Source organism: Neovison vison, chromosome 3, assembly GCF_020171115.1.
Source record: "Neovison vison isolate M4711 chromosome 3, ASM_NN_V1, whole genome shotgun sequence".
Classification (NCBI taxonomy): Eukaryota; Metazoa; Chordata; class Mammalia; order Carnivora; family Mustelidae; genus Neogale; species Neogale vison.
The window spans coordinates 117,669,909-117,694,006 of NC_058093.1; the positions used below are offsets into that span (position 1 = coordinate 117,669,909).

At 46.2% G+C, this 24,098-nt stretch overlaps 1 pseudogene; it reads right to left on the minus strand.

The window, feature by feature from the left end:
- Positions 1 to 95: 95 nt before the first annotated feature.
- LOC122903552 lies at positions 96 to 23,482 on the minus strand (annotated as a pseudogene).
- Positions 23,483 to 24,098: the final 616 nt, after the last annotated feature.

Genomic DNA, 24,098 nt, shown 5'->3' on the forward strand with positions numbered 1-24,098 from the left:
TTGCCCTCTATTTCCTGTTCTGCACATAACAGCATCTTCTTCCCATCAGGAGGATCAGAAAAATAATGCAGCGGACAAGACTGTGTCTTCACTGGTCAAGGGCTAGCCACCGTGATCACCCCAGACCCGTCTCCCAGGACCAGCGCCACCATCCCTGACTTTATAGCTAAGTATCTCACTTTCTGTGATGTGGGGTCTTGCGTGGATGTGACAGTCCAGTTCAGCGCCACGGACATGTGCTTCCTCCAAACTGGGTTTCTCTGCAACACAACTGAGCCCGTGACCACATCCCCCAGGACGACAGAGACAGGCTTGTCCATCATGAAGGGCACCTGCTTCCAGTGGGTGGTTCTGCAAGGCATGGGGCAGGGATCACTGCTCTGGAGCCGGACCCTCTAGGCTTCCCCGCAGGACAGACACATCCCAGCCTGTCAACCCAGACGGCCTCTGTGGGGACAGGGACTGAGTTACGACCCAGGGCGGCGGCAGCTCCTGAGCATGGCACAGATTCCAGGCAGGGGAGGGCAGCTGGCACTGGTGGCTCAGAGCACACACAGCCAGGACCAGGCCCCTCACTCCTTGTGACAGCCCCACACATCCCCAAAGTCCCCTGCTCGGTTGCTGAGCCACCAGTGCTGGAGTCCCCGTTTCTGCAGCTCAACAAGTCGTCATTCCCGTGCAAGCCCAGTGGAAGGTGAGCAGGACAGCCGTAACATTAGAGAGACACAGTCACACTCCCGAGCTCCTCAGGTCCTACCGACTCAGACAGCTTGGCCCGACCACCCACTGCCGCCTCTGCCCCACACCTGGCATGCAGCCCACGGTCCCACTCACCGGGGACCCACCAGTGAGTGAGAACCACCCTCCCTCCTGCCTCAACCACTGGAAGGGTCTCTCTCCACCCTCACAGAGCGTCCGTCCTGTGTTTGCACCCTGCAAGCTTACACCTCCTGTGTGTGGACGCACTGGGGGAAGACTACCTGGGCACACGACCATCCCCTGCTTGTCTGCCATGGTCCTACCCTCACCGTGCATCTGTGCTTGTGGGACCTGGATGGAAAGCTGGCCAGAGCCCCATCCCTGCCTCCTCCACAGGACACTCAGGGCGCACAGCCCCTCGCCTCTGCCCCCACTTTCCAGAAGGGCATCTGGGGTCCTCCTGGGCTCACTGCCATAGCCGGCATCTAACCAGGTGTTGCCACAACCCTCCCTGGTCCAGACAAGTTACCGAACAGGACAACAAAGGCGCCAGAGGGAGGCAGCATCCCCACGGGGGCTGCTGTTGACCACTGAAGCCTCCCAGTGTGTTGAGGAAGTGAGTGGCATCACGTTACTGTGTGAAAAGTTGTCTCAAGGGGCACCTGGGGGACTCAGTATGCGAAGCCTCTGCCTTCGGCTCAGGTCATGTTCCCACGGACTTGGGATCGAGTCCCATATCGGGCTCCCTGGCCCAGTGGGGAGCCTGCTTCCTCCCTCTGGCTGTCGCTCCCCCTGCTTGTGCTTTTTCTGACAAGTAAATAAATAAAATCTCTTTTTAAGAAATTTGTTTCAAGAAGCACTGACCTTCCCCTGGACAGTCGGAGTGGAAAGCCCCTAGAGCTCTATGAGACCACAGGACGCTAAAGCAGCTTCCAAGGCGAAGACCAAGTCTGCTCCTCCTAGTCATGCAGGGGTCAGAGGGCAGCTCAGGGGAGCCCAGCGCAGGGACAGGTGGGGCCCAGCCCTGACTTGCCCACCCAGGGCCCGCACACCATGCTCCACAGCCCAGGACCACTGGGTCTCGGCCAGAGGGCTGACCACCCGAAGGCAGGCCAGCCGCGTCAGCTCCTCCTGGGGCTGCTTGTGGGGACCCCGCAGGAGACACACACACACGAGTGGAAGGGGCCTGTGCACAACACCAGCTGGGGCTTGTCCTCCTCCAGACTCTGGAACCGCACGCTGAACCAGGCCGTGAACCCATGCAGCAGGCAGGCTTTCCTGATCTCCAAGTGCAGCTCGCCTTTCAGCGTCTGATCAAGCGGATGGTAAGAAGGGGACACAGGTTTTGTAAGCACAGGACTGGGACACGAGGGTCCCCCTGAGCAAGAACTAGCAACTGTCCACCCGGGCCTGCCCCACAGATCCCACCGCCCTGCACTGCCCTCAGAACCATCTAGTTCAGCAACGGCGAACAGGACTTGCTGGTTTAGCTGAACACCTCCAACACCACGTAAAATTTCCTCCTCCTGAAACTACTAAAACTGGCATCATAAATCCAAATGCTGCAGATAATGACAAAAGGTTTCAAGCAATCTGGGCCTCATCCGCCCAGACATGAGTGGAACCGAATTTCCTCTCAATTCTTTACATAAATGAAGTTCCAGGCCCAGTCTCTATTCTGCAAAACTACATGCAGAGTGAAGAGTTCAGTCTCCACATTGTTCTGCCCGTCGGAACCCTGCAGGGGCTGCCCGGGATCCCCACACTCGCTCGCTTCTCCTGCACCTCCCCACACACTGCCAAATGAGGTCCCGCGGCCACACGCACCACCTCGTGGCAACAGGGAGAAGTAAAAGTAAGAATTAAGAATTCTGTCATCAACAGTAGTGAAAACAATTTCAATTCAGTCCTTGAAGAAACTGGATATGATGTATTAGAATCCAAAGACGCTGAAAATATTAAATATAAATCTGTAAAGAATGGATGATGTTGAAGAAGACAGCGGTAAAGAAAATAACTTAAAAATATAAAATGCAAAATCAAACATAAAGAAGCAAAGACTCTGGGAAAATCAAAGCAAGGTTCATGATATCCGCAGAGAAGTCTCGGTGCGCGAGTGCCGCTGACAACATGAGAGGGAAGTGCGCATCTGGTCTCACCTCCCGGTCGGTGATCTGCACAGTCCTCATGTCCAGCTGTAATATGGTGCACGGCTCCAAGAGACAGTCTTCTGATTTCAAAATGTGGTTATACTTGGGCTTCGAAAAAAACTCCTTAATGGCTAAATATCTAGGGAAAAAGTCAAAGACATTGCTCAGAGGCATCAGACTGACATCTCGGGCTCTGACACATGCACGCATGTACGACCACAGCACTCGCGGCATCTCTCCAGCATTCGAAGGAGTTCCAAGCCATGGCCTGTGGCACAAGGACACCGAGACGGGCTGGAGGTCCCCACAGGTGGCCTGGGGAGACCACAGTGCAAGTGCCTCCCACCTCCACCCTCTGCGCAGGGCCTAAGCTCCTGGAAACCAACCGTTCCCTCGCAGGCAACGCCCAGACCCATCCCACCACCCTCCTCCTGTCACATGGACAGAGACCATGGGAGCCCAGTGGGGCTCCCTCGCCTGACCCAAACTCATCCCGTGGACATGTCCTCTCATAGCACAAGAAGGGCGAGTACAGGACAGTAAGATATTCACAGTAAATAAGACACTCCTGTTCTAGGTGACTCTCTCTGACCCGCATCAGCCCGACTCTCAGGAGGGGTCCCCACACATAGGGGCTGAGCCCCGGCACCATCCCTCTTCGTCACTGCGCCTGACCCCACTGCGTAATGTGGTGTTTGCCCAGTCGCAACGTACCACGGGAAATTGTTCAAAAACTTAGCACAGCACTAACTTCTAAAATAATAATTGAAAGTCAACATTTTAATGATGCCACGATATGGCCACATTTTTAAAAATATTTTTCTGATAAAAATAATTATGCACATATAAAGAATTTGGAAAATACAGAAAAGTCCAAAGAAAAACCTTGAGTCTCCCATGCCCTTGCCTCGGCACTCTGCTACAGTCATTTTCTCCCCTGGAGCTCTATTTGTGTGTTTTTATGCAAGCAGAAGCCATTCTGTGTATGTGGTCTGTGTCCCCCCGGTGTCACCATCTCGTAATCCATTGGACGGGTGTACAGCCATCCAGCCACGCTCTACGGGACTGTCTGTTCCCCGTGCTGTGTGTTTGGGAGCAGGCCATGGCGGGACCGATGCAGAAGGGGGTGGATGCCCCCCGCACCCACAGCTCTGGGCACACGGCGCATCTCCTCCACCTCACCTATAGCTCAGAGAGCACCAACTGCCATTTTAATGTAATCTTTGTCCATCAGATTGGCAAAAATGGCATTTAATTTGCATTTCAATCACTAATGATGCTGGAATTTCTTTCAAATATTTATTGGTGACTTTAGTTTTTGTCACTTGATTATTCCTATAAGCAAGGAATAAGGCTATAATTTCACTGGACACTCAGCTTTTCCTAACTGACTCTAGGGTCTTCCAGCTGGCACCTCCCTCCAAGACGCAGCTGCCTTTTAAACCATGTTCAGTTGCTGACACACTGAGGCTGTCCGTTTGTACAGACTCAAGTCCAGCAGTGCTTTTCTTCTTTCTGTTCACTTTCTTTCCATCCAAAACCTGACACATGGTCCCCCACCGATTCCGAGAGTTAATGCAGATGCTTTAACACAAAACTCTTAAATCCATGTGAAATTAAATTTCAGTGCACAATACGAGAGAAGGAAAGTAATTTCAAGGGGCTCATCCGTGGCCCAGAACACTCTGCCGCCTGTGCCCCTCACGCCCCACGTCTCCCACACACACTGCGTGGGCCCATCCTGTGCCGCTGCTCTGTCCTTTCCTTTCTCAGGACCACTCTGCATTCATCACTGGGCCCCCAGCTTAGACCTCACACCTGGCCCTATATGAATGATGGGCCAGCTCTGTCAGGGACCTCTCCTCCCCATCCTCTTTATGGTTTGGGTTGACAGTGCAGTGGTCCAACATGTTAACTGGGGAAGGCGTCTTCCCTTGGCTTTATCGTCTCTTTTTCTGAGTTCCTTAATAAAGGCCAAAAGGGCCCAGAGACTCCCTTCTGTGCCCAGCAGACATCCATGCTCACCGGGCCCTCAAGGCATACGTGAGACGTCCTGCAGTACTGAGCCGTGGGGCCCCCTACTTCCCAGGGCTGACGCTGGCATCCCCAGACAACCAAGGCACACCAGCTTCCATCATCATCTTCTCACGAGCAGCAACAGTGAGAACATGGAGGCATCATCAGCCAATCATTTTATATTACAACCTAGTTCAGTGGTGCAAGTGCATCCGTGTCTACAACAAAGAAAGCGAGCACTGTGGGACGTCGCTTCCTCTGCAAACTGCCAGGGATGACTTCACAAGTAACATTTTCTGATCCTTTAAAACTGAATAGCTCTTAGTAGGAGCACGTATTTGTGTGTTAACACACCATGTACCGATAAAGGCCTCATCTGTAACCGTGACCACATTTTCCCACTATATTTGAGCCTTGCTAACTCCCGTCACACCTGCTACCAGCATAAAGGCTTGAGGCTCGACCTGCCAAGTTCTCAGGCCTGGTGTGAATCCCCTTCAGTGCCGTGGTGGGCTCCGCACTCGGGGTCTCCCCAGCCCGCACAGCAGAACATGCTGGCACACAGCCTGTTGCACTCACTTGAGGGCACTGAGGTTGAACACGTAGGCGTTGTCCCAGAAGAGCACCTTGCTGTGGTAGTCCCGGTCGGTGCTGCAGGGCACCAGGTGCAGTGCGGCTGTGGTTGGCCAGATGACCCTGCCCTCCTTCAGCCACATGTCCCGGGCATACAGGATTGACTAGATCATGAACTCAAACTGCACAGGAGGGAGACACAGAGGGGACACGGTGGCAGAGGCCGCGTCAGTGATCAATTGTCTGGGGGGCTGACCTGTACCCATAGCAGCGGTGGTGCTGACCCTTACCACGGCCTCGGCCAGAGTCCCACCAGCTCCCGTGAGACTGAGTCTACAGCCAGGCAGCCGCCATTCAGGAGACAGCTTCACTCTGTCCCCCGCCACCCCACGCCAGCTGCTACCCCGCTTCTAACAGCCCCAAAGGGCCATGGAGTTTTCACTGTCAGACTGTGTAAACTCAGCCTGGGGTATTCTCAGAATTTTCACAATTCTGTAAGTTCACTGAAATCACCTCGTAAAAACACGAGACATTAAAAGCAGGCACACCATGGAGGTTCACATGGTACTTAATTCGTTAAGAGCAGACTAACAGTTCCCGTCACCCTCAGAGCTCCCCCGACAGGTGGGAGCGATGCCTCAGCCTGAGACAGCAGCGGCAAGGAAGCCAGCCTTTGTGTCAGAACCAGGGAGTGTGAAGAGTGTGCGGGGATCGTGCGGGGATCGTGGGGGGACCGAGTAGGGACTGTGCCAGGAGTGTGCTGCCAGTATGTGGGGAGCATGTGGGGAACATGCAGGGAAGGCTAGAGGCACTTCATTCTGTAGCCGAAGGGAAGCCACTAAGGGTTTTTTCTCAAATAATTTCAGGAAGTTTTCATTTCAGAAGTAGTGGATGTTCAGTATGGAAACATTCAGAAAAGTCAGAAAAGCACAAACCTAAACAAAAATCATGAGTAAAGCCAGCACCAAAGGAACCACTGCTCACTTGGCACTTTATCCCAAGGACTTTTCTTCACGTACACAGACATGCATGCAGGTGAAAACCATATACAGATAATTTTTAATTCTATTTTATTAAACTATCTATGGTAAATCAGTCAGTCTACTGATTTTAACCCTTGTATGGATCTGTGTATCCACAATTGGGACACAGAACAGCTGCATGACCCCAAAACCCTCCCCCCACCACCCCCAACCTCTGGAAACCACTCAGCGGCCTCCCCGCAGCTCTTTTGGAGAATGTCACACAAATGGAATCGCACAGTACGTACTTTTGAGACTGGCTTCTTTCCATCATAATAACAACTTTTTTCTACACTAATAGGTTCTGTCCTGTGCTTTCCATCCTGTTCTATGTCTTTCCTTGTTACAGTATCACACTGATTCCGTTACCCTTACCGATGCCACCCAGCTCTCTGGGGTCTGTCCCTGGCATCCAAGTACCAGCCGCTCATCCTTTATCGCCCAGCAGTAGCCCTGGTGTGGATGTACCCCAGACACGCATCCAGTGCTGGCAGACATTTGGGTTGTTTCCAGCTTTTTGGCGATTTTAACTGGAGCAGTGTAAGCAGTACAGGTTTCTGTGTGGGCACAGCCAGCGTTTCCGTGTCAGTACCCAGAACTGGAATCACCGAGTCACACAGCAAGTGCACTGGTACCTCCAGAGGACACTGCCAGTGGCCCCAGAGCAGCTGCGTCAGTGCGGGGAGCCTCGGCAGTCCACAGCACTCAGAATCACAGAAACTCCAGCCATCTCAGCAGGCGTGTGGTGGCACCGCTTACAGCCTCAGTCTGTGTCCCCCTGGTGACTGCTGTGCTTCCTGTCTTTTCACACACTCCCTTCTCAGCCATCTGTATACTCTGGCAAACTCTCTGTTCAAGTCTTTTGCACATTTTTCACTTCTTTTTCATTTTTCTCAAAATGCTGAATTTTGAGAGCTGTTTATATATTCAGGACACATATTAAATATGTGATTTGCAAATACTTTCTCCCACTATTACCATATTTTTTTCATTTTCTTTTACAGAGAAGACATTTTTAATTCTGATAAAGTCTGGCCTATGCACTTTTCCTTTAATGGATCATATTTAAGAATCAACCAAAAACTCTTTGGCTAACCCATGACAATTTTCTCCCAAGATTTATTTTAGAGTTTTATAGTTTTACAGTCTATGCTATTAGATCTAGAATCAATTTTGAATTTTTTGGAAGAACATATGAGGCTTAAAAATGAAGTTCTTTTTCTCTTTTCTTTTCTTTTTTACATGTGGATGGCCAACTAACTGTGCCAATATCTCCTAATGAAAAGACTATCTTTTCTCCATTAAAATGGTCTTGCTTCCCTTTTAAAAGATCAGTTAACCATGTTTTTAGGGATCAATGTCTCTACTTTAGCCATCGACCTATATGTCTGTCCTATCACCAGTACCACACTGTTTTTACCACACAGCTTTACACTAAGTTTTAAAGTCAGTTTTAAAGTCAGTAAATCTTCAAATTTTATTCTTCTTTTAAAAATTGTATCCACTGGGGTCCCTGGGGGGCTCAGTGGGTTGAGCATCTGCCTTTGGCTCAGGTCATGATCTCAGGGTCCTGGGATCGAGTCCCCCATTGCCTGCTTCTCCCTCTCTCCCTCCTCCTGCAACTCGCTCAACCTGCCCCTCCCCCTGCTTGGGCTCATTCGCTCTCTTTCCAATAAATACAATTTTAACAAAACCAAAAGACAACTGACAGAATGGGAGAAGATATTTGCAAACGACATGTCAAATAAAGGGCTAGTATCCAAAATCCATAAAGAGCTTAGAAAACTCAAAGAACAAATAATCCAATCAAGAAATGGGCAGAGGACATGAACAGACATTTCTGCAAAGAAGAGATGCACACAGCCAACAGACACATGAAAAAGTGCTCCACATCACTTGGCATCAGGGAAATTACAAATCAAAACCACAATGAGATCCCACCTCACACCAGTCAGAATGGCTAAAATTAACAAGTCAGGAAATGACAGATGTTGGCAAGGATGCGGAGAAAGGGGAGCCTCCTGCACTGTTGGTGGGAGTGCAGCCACTCTGGAAAACAGCATGGAGGTTCCTCAAAAAGTTGAAAACATAGCTACCCTATGACCCAACGATTGCACTATTGGGTATTTACCCTAAAGATACAAACGTGGTGCTCCAAAGTGGCACATGCACCTGAATGTTTATAGCAGCAATGTCCACGATAGCCAAACTATGGAAAGAACCTAGATGTCCATCAACAGATGAATGGATAAAGAAGATGTGGTATACATAGTGCAATACTATGCAGCCATCAAAAGAAATGAAATCTTGCCATTTGTGATGATGTGAATGGAACTAGAGGGTATTATGCTTAATGAAATAAGTCAATCGGAGAAAGACAAGTGTCATATGATCTCCGTGATATGAGGAAGTGGAGATGCAACATGGGGGGTTTAGGGGTAGGAAAAGAAAAAATTAAAGAAGATGGGACTGGGAGGGAGATAAACCATAAAAGACTCAATCTCAGAAAAGAGACTGAGGGTTGCTGGGGGCAGTGGGGACAGGAGAGTGTGGTGGGGATATGGACAGTGGGGAGGGTATGTGCTATGATGAGTTCTGTGAAATGTGTAAACCTGGTGAGTCACAGACCTCTACCCCTGGGGATAAAAATACATTATATGTTTATTAAAAAATTTAAAAATTTAAATAAAAAAATGTACCAACTATTCTAGTTTCTGTACTTTCCAATAAAGTTTACAATGAGCTCGTCTACACACACCAAACAACGCTGGTCTGACCCTGACTGGAACTGCGTTCTGTCTGCAGACCAGTGTAAGAACATCATTACCAATTTGTCTTCCAGTCCATGAACACTATCTCTCCATTTATTTGGGTTTTCTGTGACTTCTTTCATCAGCACCTTATAGTTTTTGGCTTATAAAACTTGTACATGTCTTGCCTTTCTAAGTATTTCACATCTAGGGGCTACTGCAAAAGCTACTGTACACTGTTAGTGTATAAAAACCCTCAAACAAAAATTAGCCGCCTGAATCCAGCAGTACATTAGAAGGATCCTAATCCTCGATCAGGTGGGATTTACTTCTGGGATGCAAACACAGTTCAACGTACAGCAAAACAGTAGATGTGATATACCACATTACCAAAATGAAGGATAAAAATCATATAGTCATTTCAATACGTGCAGAAAAAGCATTTAATAAACTCCAACTATATTCCATGATCAAAATCCAAAAATCTACAAATTAGGAGAATATCCCACAACATAATAAAAGCCACATATGTCAAGCCTAGAGCTAGCACCATACTCGACAGTGAAAAGCAGAAAGCTTTCCTATAAGATCACATGAAAGTCAGGCATGCCCTCTCTCACCATTTTCATTCAACATAGTCCTGAAAGTCCTAGCCACAGCAATCAGGCAAAGAAAAGAAATTTAATAAGCATCCAAAGCAGAAGGGAAGAAGTAAAACTGTCTCTATTTGCAGATGACATATTATATATAGAAAATTCTAAAGACTCTACCAGAAAAACCATTAGAATAACAAATTCAATAAAGCTGCAGAATATGACATTAATATGCAAAAATCAGTTGTGCATCTATACACTAACAATAAACTATGAGAAAGAGAAATTAAGAAAATAATCTCATGTACAGTTCCATCAAAAATAATAAAATACCTTGGGGTGCCCAGGTGGCTCAATGGGTTAAAGCCTCTGCCTTCCTCTCAAGTCATGATCCCAGGGTCCTGGGATCAGGCTCTGAGTCCTGAGCATCGGGTTCTCTGCTCAGCAGGGGGCCTGCTTCCCTCTCTTTCTCTCTGCCTACCTCTCTGCCTACTTGTGATCTCTCTCTGTCAAATGAATAAATAATATCTTTAAAATAATAATAATAATAATTTCAAAATACCTCAAAATAAATTTAACCAAGGGGAGTAAAAAAGACAATGAAGAAAGAAATTAAAGAAGACACAAACAAACAGAAAGACACCTCCTGCTCATGGACAGGAAGAATCAGAATTGTTTACCTTTCTACACTCCTTAATCTACAGGTTCAATTCAATCTCTATCTAAATCCTAATGGCATTTCTCACAGAAATAGGAAAAGTGGTCCAAAGACTCCAACTGAACACAGAAATCTTGAGAAAGAAGACTGAAGCCGGAGACATCACATTTCCTGGCTTCAAACTGTATTATAAAGCTGTCGTAATCAAAACAATATGGTACTGCCATAAAAACAGAAACATAAGTCAATGGAACAGAACAGAGAGTCCGGAAATTACCCCATGCATATGTGATCAATTAATTTTCAACAAAGAAGCCAAGAACAGACAATGTGGAGAGTAGAAAGTCTTCGAGATGGTGCTGCGAAAACCGGGTTGCTGCTCGCCCAAGAGTGAACAGGAGCACTGTCTTACAACACACATAAAAATTAACTCCAAACGGATTAGAGACTTGATTATAAAATTTAAAACCAAAAAATTCTTAGAAGCAAACACAGGGAATAAGCTCCCTGACACTGACCGTGCCAGTCGTTTTTTGGATGAGACACTAAAAGCAAAGACAACAAAAGCAAAAATAAACAAGTGGGGCTACATCAAACTGAAAAGCTTCTGCACAGCGAAGGAATTCATCAACAACAAAAAGATAAAGTTTCACACAACAAGGGGTGAAAACCCAAAACATACAAGGAACTCATACAACCCAACAGAAAAAAAAAAAAAACTATTTTAATTGGACAATGGGACTTGTTTTCCAGAGTCATATAAAGGGCAACAGACACATGAAAAGGTGCTCAGTGTCACTGAGCATCAGGAAATGCAAATCAAAACCACACTGAGGTGTGACATCATACCCCTTACGTCAATTATCAAAAAGACAACAGGTGGAAGGACCGGGTGGTGCAGTCGGTTGAGCATCTGACTCCTGGTTTCGGTTCAGGTCATGATGTCAGGGTCGTGGGCCTGAGTCCCATGTCAGGCTCCATGCTCAGCGGGGAGTCTGCATCTCTCTCTCTCCCCCCTGCCTCTCCCCCCTGTGCTCTCTCTCCCTTGTTCTAAAATAAATAAATAAATCTTTAAAATAATACAACATATAGCAGATGCTGGCAAGAATATGCAGAAAAGGGCAGGCTCTCGAACCACTGGTGGGAACGTAAACTGGCACAGCCACTGTGGGAACCCGTGTGGAGGACCCTCAGGAAATCAAAACTAGAAACACCATGAGACCCAGCAATCCCACTTCCGGATTATATCCAGAGGAAACAAAACCACTCTCTCAGAGAGGTGTCTGTGCTCCTGTGTTCACAATAAGCAAGACAGGACAACAGTCTGGGGATGCACTAACAGACGAACAGATCAAAGAAAAAGTGGGATATACATACCTGAGACCACATGACACACACTCTAGACACGGACAAACACAATGGGGAACCCCTCAGCCCTGGCACGGAGGAAAGCCTTCCGTCTGCAGGAACACGGATGATGCTAGAGGGCCTTCAGTTACTGAAGTGAGCCACACAGAGACAGACTGACACTGCATCCTATCACTTACATGTGAAATTCTACAACTAATTTTTCTAACTGAACCCATAGAAACAGAAGGTAAAAAAGTGGTTTCCAGGAGCTCAGGGGTGAGGAAAATAGGGAGACACTGGCAAAAAACTATCAATTATAAAATGAGTGATCTCTTAGTTTCTATTATATACACTGTTGACTACAGATGACAACACCATCACGGGGAGGTGACAGACGTGTTAACTCAGTGGGGTAGTGGGGCAATGGGGAAGCTGTCGGTAATGTACACAAACACCAAATCATAAAACTGCACACTTTGCTATCTTATGATTTCCTAATTATACCTCAATGCAAGAGAAGATAGACAACAGATAAACAGATTACAGAAAAAGAAGTGAGCTTCAAAGGGAAATTAGAGAATCGATTCCATTTACTATAGCACCAAGAACCATAAGATACCTGGGAATAAACCTAACCAAATAGGTAAACCTAACCAAAGAGGCAAAGAGGTAAAGTACTCGAGGTACTACAGAACACTCATGAAAGAAATCGAAGAAGACACAAAAAGATGGAAGACCATTCCATGATCTTGAGTCGGAAGAATAAACATTGTTAAAATGTCTATACTGCCCAGAGCAATCTATACATTTAATGCCATTCTGACCAAAATTCCACCGGTATTTTTCAAAAAGCTGGAGCAAATAATCCTAAAATTTGTATGGAATCAGAAGAGACCCTGAATTCCTAAGGAAATGTTGAAAAGCAAAAATAGAACTGGGGCCATCATGTTACCTGATTTCAAGCTTTACTACAAAGCTGTGATCACCAAGACAGCATGGGACTGGCATAAAAACAGACACATAGACCAGTGGAACAGAGTAAAGAGCCCAGATATGGACACTCAACTTTATGGTCAAACAATCTTTGACAAAACAGGAAAAAATATAGTGTAAAAATGATAGTCTCTTCAATAAATGGTGCTGGGAAAACTGGGCAGCTATATGTAGAAGAATGAAACTTGACCATTCTCTTACACCGTTCACAAAGATAAACTCAAAATGGATAAAATACCTCAACATGAGACAGGAATCCATCACAATCCTAGAGGAGAACATAGACAGTAATATCTTCAATATCAGCCACAGCAAGTTCTTTCAAGTTATGTCTCCAAAGGCAAAGGAAACAAAAGCGAAAATAAACTTTTGGGATTTCATCAATATCAAAAGCTTCTGCACAACAAAGGAAACAGTCATGAAAACAAAGAGGCCACCCAAGGAATGGGAGAAGATATTTGCAAATGACAGTACAGAAAAAGGTTGATATCCAGGATCTATAAAGAACTCCTCAAACTCAACACACACAAAACAGATAATCATGTCAAAAAATGGGCAGAAGACATGAACAGACACTTCTCCAATGAAGACCTACAAATGACTAACAGACACATGAAAAAATGTTCATCATCATTAGCCATCAGGGAGATTCAAATCAAAACCACACTGAGATACCACCTTGCACCAGTTAGAATGGCCAAAATTAGCAAAACAGGAAACTGTGTGTTGGAGAGGATATGGAGAAAGGGGAACCCTCTTACCCTATTGGTGGGAAAGCAAGTTGGTGCAGCCTCCTTGGAAAACAGTGTGGAGATTCCTTAAGAAATTAAAAATAGAGTTTCCCTATGACCCTGCAATTGCACTCCTGGGTATTTACCCCAAAGATACAGAAGTAGCAAAAAGAAGGGCCATCTCTACCCCAATGTCCATAGTAGCAATGGCCATGGTCACCACACTGTGGAAAGAACCAAGATGACCTTCAATGGACGAATGGATAAGGAAGATGTGGTCCATATACACTATAGAGTATTACGCCTCCATCAGAAAGGAGGAATACCCAACTTTTGTAGTGACATGGACAGGACTGGAAGAGATTATGCTGAGTGAAATCAATCAGACAGAGAGAGTCAATTATCATATGGTTTCACTTACTGTGGAGCATTAGGAATAACACAGAGGACATGGGGAGATGGAGAGAAGGGAGTTGAGGAAAATGGGAGGGGGAGATGAACCATGAGAGACTGTGGACTCTGAGTAACAATCTGAGGGTTTTGGAGGGGAGGTGGGTGTGGGCTTGGTTGAGCCTGGTGGTGGGGATTAAGGAGGGCACATCATGCATGGAGCACTGGGTGTGGTGCATAAACAGTGAATTCTGGTACCTGAAAATAAATTTTAAAAATTAAAAATTAAAAAGTGAACTTCAAGAGAGATTACAACTGAGAAATATTTTTTTAAAAGCTTTAAATGGTCTACAAAGTGAATATAACATCAATTTATGAAAATATGAATCTTGCTTACATTATCAAGGCATGTTCACGTCAGGTTCTAAACCAACACGCTTCTGGGGATTAAATTTACTCAGCCTTAATTTATGCTCATTATCCCCTTTATTTATTTGCTTAAAAAACATAAAAAGAAAAAGAGTGTAAGAAAAAAACAGGAACAAAGAACAACAAATAGAACACAGTAACAATATGGTGTATAAATTAATCGACTATATTAACAAACACTTTGAATGCCCATGGTTTAAATATACCAATTAAAAGACAGAGATTATCAGAGTGGTTCAAAAACAAAGACCGAGGACATTGGGAGTGTATGTGCTCTGGTGAGTGCTGTGAAGTGTGTAAACCTTGCGATTCACAGACCTGTACCCCTGGGGATAAAAATTCATATGTTTATAAAACAATAAAAAAATAAAAATTAAAAAAAAATCTAATACTGAACTAGGTGATGTCTCTAAGAAACTCCAAATACACTGATGGGGCACCCGCCTGGCTCAGTCAGAAGAATGTGCAACTCTAGATCTCGGGGTCATGAGTTCGAGTCCCACATGGGGTATACAGATTACTGAAATTTTTTTAAAGTTAATAATAAAATGAACAAATAGATATACTGATATTTAGAATTTAAAAGTAAATGGGCGGAGACAGACATACGATGCTAACACTGATCCAAAAAAAAGCAGGAGTAACTTGTTAATTTCAGACAGAGCAGACTTCAGAGGAAGGAAGTTATCAGAGATAAAAAGGGGCATAACCTAATGACGAAGGGGTCAATTCTCCAACAAGACTTTATACACCCTAACAACAGAGCACCATGTGTGAGGGGAAAACAAAGAGAGCTGCAAGGAGAGAGAAGAAGCCGGAGGCCCTGTCCCAGAGAACAGATCCAACAGGCAGAAATTCTGCAAGGACATGGTGAACTCACCACCACCATCTACCCTGGGATGTGCTGCACATCTACAAACCGCTTCATCCAAGGGCAGTATACACCACCTTCCCAGCCTCCAGGAGCACTCTCTGTAAGACACATTCTGTCCTTCTCAGGCTCCCACAGAGCACTCAGCAAGAGAGACACGTTCTGTCCTTCTCAGGTTCCCACAGAGCACTCAGCAAGAGAAACACGTTCTCTCCTTCTCAGGCTCCCACAGAGCGCTCTCCAAGAGACATGCTCTTTCCTTCCCGGGCACCCATGGAACATCTCCAAGAGACACGTTCTCTCCTTCTTGGGTCCCCACGGAGTGCTCCAAGAGACACACCTTCTGGGCCATAAAACACATCTTCACAAATGTAAAAGAAGAGAAATCATAAAATGTCTGCTCTCAGACCACAGTTTTAACAGAGTTAAACTTGAAATCAAGAACAGAACGATAGCTGGATAATCAAACAACAGTGGATAAATGAAAAAGTATTTCTAAAAAAAAAAAACAAATACAGGATCAAAGAAGAAATCTCTGTAGAAATTTTAAAAATATTTTGAATGTCGCCAAAACCTTTGTGCATTAACTGATAGAGTCATGTTTTATCTTGTAAACTGTTCATATGTTAATGTAGATTACACAGATTATTTTTTAATATGACAGAGATAGAGAGACAGAAAGAGGGGGGACACAAGCAGGGAAGTGGGAGAGAGAGAAGCAGGCCTCCCACTGGTCAGGGAGCCCTATCCCAGGACCCTAGGATCATGACCCGAGCTGAAGCCAGATGCCCAACACCTGAGCCACTACCCAAGCATCCCCCACAGATTCACCTTTAAATACTGAACCAGCCTTCAATTCCAAGGATAACCTCTTCTCTGTTAGAATGTTATTCCTTTTGTGTACTGCGGGGTTACACTTGCTAGTACACCTGAGGACTTCTGCATTTATGAACAAAAGTTACTGGGTTGGGTTTTTGGTTAGGGTTTGGTATTCAGGTCATGCAAGTCTCACCAAGAGACCTGGGAAATCTGTCCCCTTCTATTTTCTGAAAGACACTGTTCAGATCTGGTGTTATTCTTTCCTAGAATGTGTTCATACATTTCACCAGTGAAATAATTTAGGGCTACAGATTTCTCTTCAGAAGGTCTTCAACTGTAAGTTCAATATCTTTACTAGTTATTTCATTATTCAGGTTAACTACTTCATTGTGGGTTAGTAGGGAAGGTTGCAGTTTTCAGAGGAATGGATGTTTTTATCTAAATTTCTGAAGCTGTGTCTGGGGGGAGAGAGCCAGAGGAAGAATAACAATGAAATCAAGACCAGCTCAGTGTATTTCAAACCCTGGTCTTCCTTCACAGCCTTCCTGCTCCTATATGTCGTTCCAAGTCCTGCAACAGCATCTCCCTGAGCCCTGTCTTGGACCAAAAGCTGCATTACATGGGACAGACAGGGTGGGGTGTGCTTTAGTCCGTCTTACCAGGAACTAAAGCAACGTCATGGCTACATATGATTTTTTTTTAATCTATGCATTGGAGAGACAAAGAGCCCAAGTGCTCAAGGAACAGGGGAAGAGGAGGAGAGAGTCTCAGGCAGACTCCACGCTCGGCATGGAGGCCAGTGCAGGGCTCGGTCACGGAACCCTAGGATTACAACACGAGCCCAAACCAAGCCAGACACTTAACCGAGGGCACCAGTATGTATGATTCTTTAAAAAAAAACTGGATTCATGTTGTAGCTGCTTTTTTGTGCTTTTTTTTTATTCCACCAACCTATGGCTTTTCTCTAATATTATTACAAGTTGAAGGTGTACAGACTGGTGATTTGGTTTAGATACATCATTAAACGATTACAACAGGGTTATCTATCACCTCCTACTGACACATTGAAAAGATAGAAAAACTTCAACTTGTGATAAAAACTCTTAGATCTCCTGGGATCCAGCCCTGCATCAGGCTCTCTGCTCAGCAGGGAGCCTGCTTCCCCCTCTCTCTCTGCCTCCCTCTCTGCCTACTTGTGATCTCTGTCAAATAAATAAATAAAATCTTAAAAAAATAGTTAAAAAAAACAACCCTTAGATCTATAGCTGACCTTGGGACAAGCAGGGATTAAGACACTGACACCCCACACAGTCAAAAATCCACACAGAACCTTTGACTCCCCGAAAACTAGATTCCTAATAGGCTACACTGACCTGAAGCCTTAACAGGAGCATAAACAGTCAACAGGCATTTTACGTTATTTGTATTGTGTACTGCGTTCTGACAAAGTAAGCTAGAGAAAAGAAAATGTTAAAATCATAAAGCACTGTCCTATATTTATAAAAAAAAATCCCATGTATAACAGAGCCCACACAGTTCAAACCCATGTTGTTCGAGGTTCGACGGTCCTCTGGTAAGACTGTCTCATGCATTTCACAGCAGTGTCACTGCGGTTGCCACGCTGTATGTGACGGCCTCAGTGCTCACCTGTGTGGTACCTGAAAGTTTGTACCTTTCAACCACAGCCCTCCAATTCTTTCTCCCCTCACCCTCCCTCCCTCCACTAACCATAAATTTGATCTCTTTTTCTAGGAGTCTGGTGGGCGAGTTTTGTGTTGCTGGTTTTAGATTCCATGTATAAATGAGACCATAAAATATGTCTCTGTCTGACTTACTTCACTTAGCATAATTCCTTCAAGGTCCGTCCACATCACGGATGGCAGGGAGTAGTGGCTCATGGCCATCCGGCACAAAACAGAAGACAGTACCCTGACAACCACCAGGTGGCTTCATTCAGCACGACAGCCATGGCTCTCCCCAAGATGTTCTGCTCACAACAGCACCTCCAGATCCAGTCCACACCCCTCCATGGAATCTGCACTTCCCTGGCACAATCCACGGCCATCCCACATGGCCCAGGGCCCACCCACGGCCATCCTGCATGACCCAGCGGCCATCTATGGCCATCCCCTGTGGCCCGGTGCCCCTTACTAGCAGGCAGGTCCCCATCCACTCGGACAGCAGCACGTCCACCGTCTCTGGCAGCACCACATCCTCCACCTTCTACTTGAACAGTGATGATGTTGGCAAAGCCATTCTGCATGACCAGCTGACCTGTGTGCTGGGCCATCTCACTGGCCTCCACTGCATACATCTGCATGTCACAGAAGGACCATCAGCAAGAGTCCCACCCACAGAGCAGGCTGGCATCCACTCTCCCTGGCCCAAGGCTCCAGCCAAGCCAGAGGCAGCCTCAAAGAAAACAGCGACAGAAGGAAAGAGGTGTGCTGGATAGCAGGGACAGATCTCCAACAGACGAGCCCTGACAAGGGAGCTACCTCCCATCTTAACTCCACCTTCTGCCTAAAACAGATGGGGACTGCCGGAGGACAGAAGAGTCTGCATGCACACTGGGTACCCGCCACAGAGGTCCTGTGGACCAGACCCTGTGACCCAGCTCCCATACACACAGCCACATACTCCAGAGTTTCCCACACCACCCTGAGAACGATCGGACTTTAAGGGTACAAGCGGCTGAGACAGCTTCAAGCCCAGGTTGTCACTGGAAGGTCCTGAGTGTTATGTCTTGGTTCCGATAGCATCTGAATTCCAGTGATCACTTTCCTGCAGTTTCCCGTATAAACTAGAATTTCACCCACCTGTGTCAGGGGCATTTCAGAGGCTTCAACTCTGGAGCCTCACACATGCTCTGCAGGGAAGAGGAGAAAGGACCCCAGCATGCATCATGGAGAGAGGTCTTTCCTGTCCCTGCCAGGTGGTCCTTGCTTGGTGCAGGGATAGCACATGGACAGTGACCTACACAAGCGGCCCAGCCCCAGCACACAGACACGTGTTCCTCTAGCTGATAAGCATGTTACAAAAAACATCCGACCGCACGCAACTCCGATATTCTCTGCTCTATTCTACTCTACTCGGTGCTGCTGGTGACTAAGCAGGCTGAGGTCATGACCGCCGACAGGCTCAGACCACAAGAACACATTGCCCATTTCACCAACATGATGTCTTTGTATGCAAATGACACATCCCCAGACTCAGCTTGAAGCTACTGAAGGAGAGCTGTTTCTTACTCACAGCTTTAGGCTGCACATAGTGGGCACAAAAGAGGCTGATGATCCCCATTCCACAGCCGACATCCAGAATCACTTTATCTTTCAGGGATTCTTTATTTTGCATGATAAATTGTGGTATTTAGTTGTCTGCGGCTGGTCTGCCAACATTTCTAAGTGAAGTTTCTAGAGGAAATACACATTAGGAATCACTGCCTGTAATATGAACTGTGCTGAGCTCTGGTTTAAGAAGGAAGATCAGAGTCTGAGCTAATAATCCCCTTGAGCCCACCACACATGCCTAAAAATACAAGCAACAAAGAATAAAAAAACACAAATCCCGAAGACCTAAATATGCTGGAATATAAAAACACAACAGTGAAGAAATGAAATGGAATTATCTGGAATCCTTTCAGTTCAGTGTGATGCTACCTACAGCTTCACCCTGTACCTCCCCAAGAGCCGGATGAGCACACAGGCTGGTAGACCACTCAGAAAGTGGAGCAGACACTGCCCTCCTGACCACTGCTCCCACTAGAGACAGGAGGAACCACCAAATTCCCCACCAGTTACCACTTGGCCAAGTATCCACCAAGAGAGATACCAGAGGAGGCACCCTGACGCCTCATGAAACTACAGCTCTGGAGGGAGCTGATGAACCCACAGGGGTGAGCTCAAGGTCTCCAGCCATGTCCAGAGGGAAGAAAACACATGAAACCCAAGATAACATAAAACCCCATGGGAATCACGCCAATCCCCAGAGAAAAAGAGAAAGGGTCCTCCAAATGGTTCATGAAACCATGGGTGGAAGTCAGAGCCCAGAAAGGCTGCACCCACAACACTGGCCCCCACGCCCCACTTTTCAGGTCTCGAGCTGCAGAATACCCAGTGTAGATATAGTTTGGCTGCAAGGCAGACACTGAAGCTACCCGGACCTCGTCAGCACAGATAGGAAGTCTTCACAGGGCCTTCATGAGCCCATGAGTGTCACAAAGACACTCAGCACTGAGAAACAAAAGACTGAGGGTCAGAGGAGACACAATCAATATTCAGCCATCCTACCTGAATAGTCCACCTTGACAGAAAGTCAGAACTAGGTTGCTAAGGTGTACATATAAGTTGACAAAAATAAAAAGAAAAATGAGCAAATTATATTAAAGTTTACCAAAAAAAGAAGAAATAGAAAAGTCTAACAAAATATAGAAGATGACCAATCTGACTTTAAAAATGGAAATCAAAATCAATAAATACCATGTTTCACCTTTAAGATGAGATATCTGTATTTACTTTAGTGATGTATGGTTGGGAAACGAGGATTCATGTACACTGGTGGTATACAGTTGCCAATCTTTCTGGAGGGGAAACTGGCAAAACCCGCCAAAGTGAAAAAACACATACACCCTACAAATTTACCCAAGAGAAATTCTAGCAGAAATTTAGCAAGATTTCTATAAGAGAAAACCCATTAGAGCACTGCTTGTCGTGGGGCAAAGCTGTTAATCAAGCAAACCACCAATAGGGCCTTTTTAAAATCAATAAGATACTCTTGATAGTCTGAAAGCTCTAGGATGCCTGAGTGCCTCAGTTAGGCATCTGCCTTCAGCTCGGATCATGATCCCAGAGTCCTGGGATCGAGTCCCACATCGAACTCCCTGCCCCGCGGGAGTCTGCTTCTTCCTCTGCCCGCTGCTCCCCCTGCTTGTGCACGCTCTCTCTTCCTGACAAATCAGTAAGTAAATAAAATCTTTCAGAAAAATAAGTCTGAAATCTCTAATCGTATACATACATCAAGGGGTTTTCCTTTACTGTAACACTTTGAACCATGAAATGGGACACACCTACCAAAAACGTACATGAGAAAGGGCCCTGCAGCTTGTAGGTTACCCAGCGAACACTCGTGCAATGACAGCAGATGCCTGCCGGCACCCCACACCTTCCCAGCCCGGCCCTGTAGCCAGGAAAGCCAACCTCACCGAGCGCGGAGAGGGACGCCACAAGGGCTGGGCCGGCTCAGTGCTACCCACTACCGGTCCACCACGGCGGACTCTGAAAGGAAGCAGCTTTACTACCCCCACAGGCGGAAGAGCTTTTCTTGGCCTAGCAACAGTCCAGCCAATGAGAAACTGCTGCACTTGGCCAATGAAAAGCCGCCGCCACCCTCCAGAGGGCGTTCCTTCCACACAGCCCCACCCACTCCCCCTTCCTAACGAAAAGCCTCCTGGCCTTGGTTCTCCAGACTGGCCTGCAGTTTCCCACGGGGCGCTTGTCCTGCCCTGCGGTTCCTCTGCTTCTCCCAAAGAAGCCCTCTTTGTTGGTACGGCCGTTATTTTTAAGGCTGCTGCCACCAGATGCCCTGGCAACAGGAACCACCATCCTGACTCCCAGAGAACAAGCTACCTGGTCGTTTCCCTTCATAAACATCTTCCTACACTGCTTTTTAACTTTACATAACTGAATCAAAAGTTATTCTTTCATGTCTTGCTTCTTTCACCCAACATCCTGTCTGTGATGTTTATTCAGCACGCATCAGTTTTTGTCTAGCTTTAAGATGTAAACAGGGGCTACCTGGACCATACAGTTATGGGTCTTTGTCCTAACTGGGGAAAAACTTTTAAAAAAAACTAATAAGTTACTTATTTAGAGTTATTATTGTTGGTTTATGTAACATTTTTGTATTTTATTTTTAAAATAAAATGTGTTACTTTATTTTAAATATTGAGAAAAGTTCATCATCTCCTTGTTCAGATAACATCTCTAAACCACCGTGGGACACTCCAGCCAACCACATGCTTTTGTAGGGTCTGCCAGCTAAGAATGGCTTTCACATTTTTTAATTGGTTAGGGATAGGGTTTGCTCATTTCCTCATGGTCTTACAGCCACTCACGCACCACGATGGCAGAGCCGAGGAGCCACACGCCCTGCTGAGCCAAAGAAAACTTCTGCGCACCCTGTGCTAAGCCATGAAGAGGAGCAGCCCAGCTGAAGCTAACTCGAAAGCTGAGGCAGGAAACCGCCACCTCCATAGCCCCAGCCGTACCAGCGTTCCATAGCTGCCAAAGTACTCCTCGTCCTGCCACATGTCCTCAGGGTCAAAATCCTCCAGGTGCTTCCTGAGGTGGTTTGCAAGTACATACCCACAGCAGCCCGTGTGCTCGCCCCACCACCAATCAGCAGTTGTCTGCCTCAGGATGAGAATTTCTTCTCCTCTCAAAAAGCTGAGCTGGATAAAAACATATAAAGAAGTCAAAATTCAAGAAAAACCTGCAGTTGGTATTTCAATAATGGCTCAGTGATAAGCCCCCCATCATTGGAGCCCAAATCAGCTATTTTAAAAAAGACTCAATGGGTAATTACACAAACTCACAATTTGGGAAAATGATACCAACATTGAGAGACTTTTGTGGAACATCTACATGAAAGAAAGCACAGCATAACTGATATTTTTTAAAGAAAAGATTAAACATTTCTGATCAACTTAAGAAAGAATTTCTCTATCGCCTCTTTGCTATAACTCGGCTATGTGGCAGCTGATTCACTTACTGGAGTAGAAAAAACTACATTCAGGTCAGTATCTTTTTTAAAGTTTTATTTATTTGTGAGAGAGAGAGAGAGTGGGAGTTGGAGGAAGGCCAGAGGGAGTGGGAGAGAGGACCTACAGCAGGCTCCCCGCTGAGCACTGAGCATGGAGCCCAGTGCTGAACTTGACCTCACAACCCGAGATCATGACCTGAGCTGAAATCAAGAGGCAGATGCTTAACCATCTGAGCCACCATCTTCAAGTCGGTATTTTTATTTTATAGCCTTAATGTTTATTAACTAGAATAGGTTCTAAATCAAGGTTTCTAAAAAGAAACTGCAACAGGTGCTTCCTTCCCCCATTCCTCACCCAGGTATCTTTCACCTAAGGCTTGGCATCAGAATATGTTAGGCTGGGAAAAGAAGGGTCACTCAGAGGTCTCATTTAGCTCTAAACATCTGAATACTTCTTTACTTAACTTTGGTGTGACTTATTCAAAATTCTTATCTGATTATGTCATCTAGCATGCCATTTAGCCAAATCCATAAAACATGGACCCAAGGTCCGAGGCCCCTGCCTGTAAGCAAGTGTGTAGGGTTACCTGCGTCTGGTCAGCACAGAATAGTCTGCAATGGCCATGAACTCTTCTGGCTGCACGCCCTCCTGGAGCTGCTCCCGGTCACCACACTCCATGTGACCTTCTCCCTCCCGCTCAAAACCAAGGGAAGAACAGAGGATGACTGTGGGGCTTCTCTCCATGTCCATCCTAACAACCTGTAACCTTTGGTTATCAGGAAGGTTTCAAATGAAGAGCCACGTGACCATGGTTAATCACACAATTTGGGTCATCTTCACCAGCAGGATCGAGGGATCTCACCCTTACTCCACTTCCCCTTTTCGTCTCTAGTACAAAATTATTTGCATCCTAAGAAGGACATCAAATAAGTAAGAAAAAGGCACTTTTAGTGTCTACTTGGTGACTGATGCTGATCACCAGCAACTCCTTCTGAAAGTGGTGACTGGCCCCAAGAGAAAGAAGACCTGCTTCTAGGCCTCATGCTCTCTGGACCTCTTCAGACTGGAGGACAGAACTGGGCAGACTTCCAGAAGGTGCCAGGGGCCAGGTCCAACCCTCATGGTCTGACTTGGACAGCGAGTCTGCTCATATAGACTTCTCAGGAACCAAAAGGGGAGCCTGAGACCACACATTGCCCAGTCTCTACTTTCTGTCAGAAGAGGCTTGTCTGGAAGAAGTCCACTGGAGGTGGCAGAACCTCCAAGCCTGTGTTCCAGTTCAATGCAGCAACTC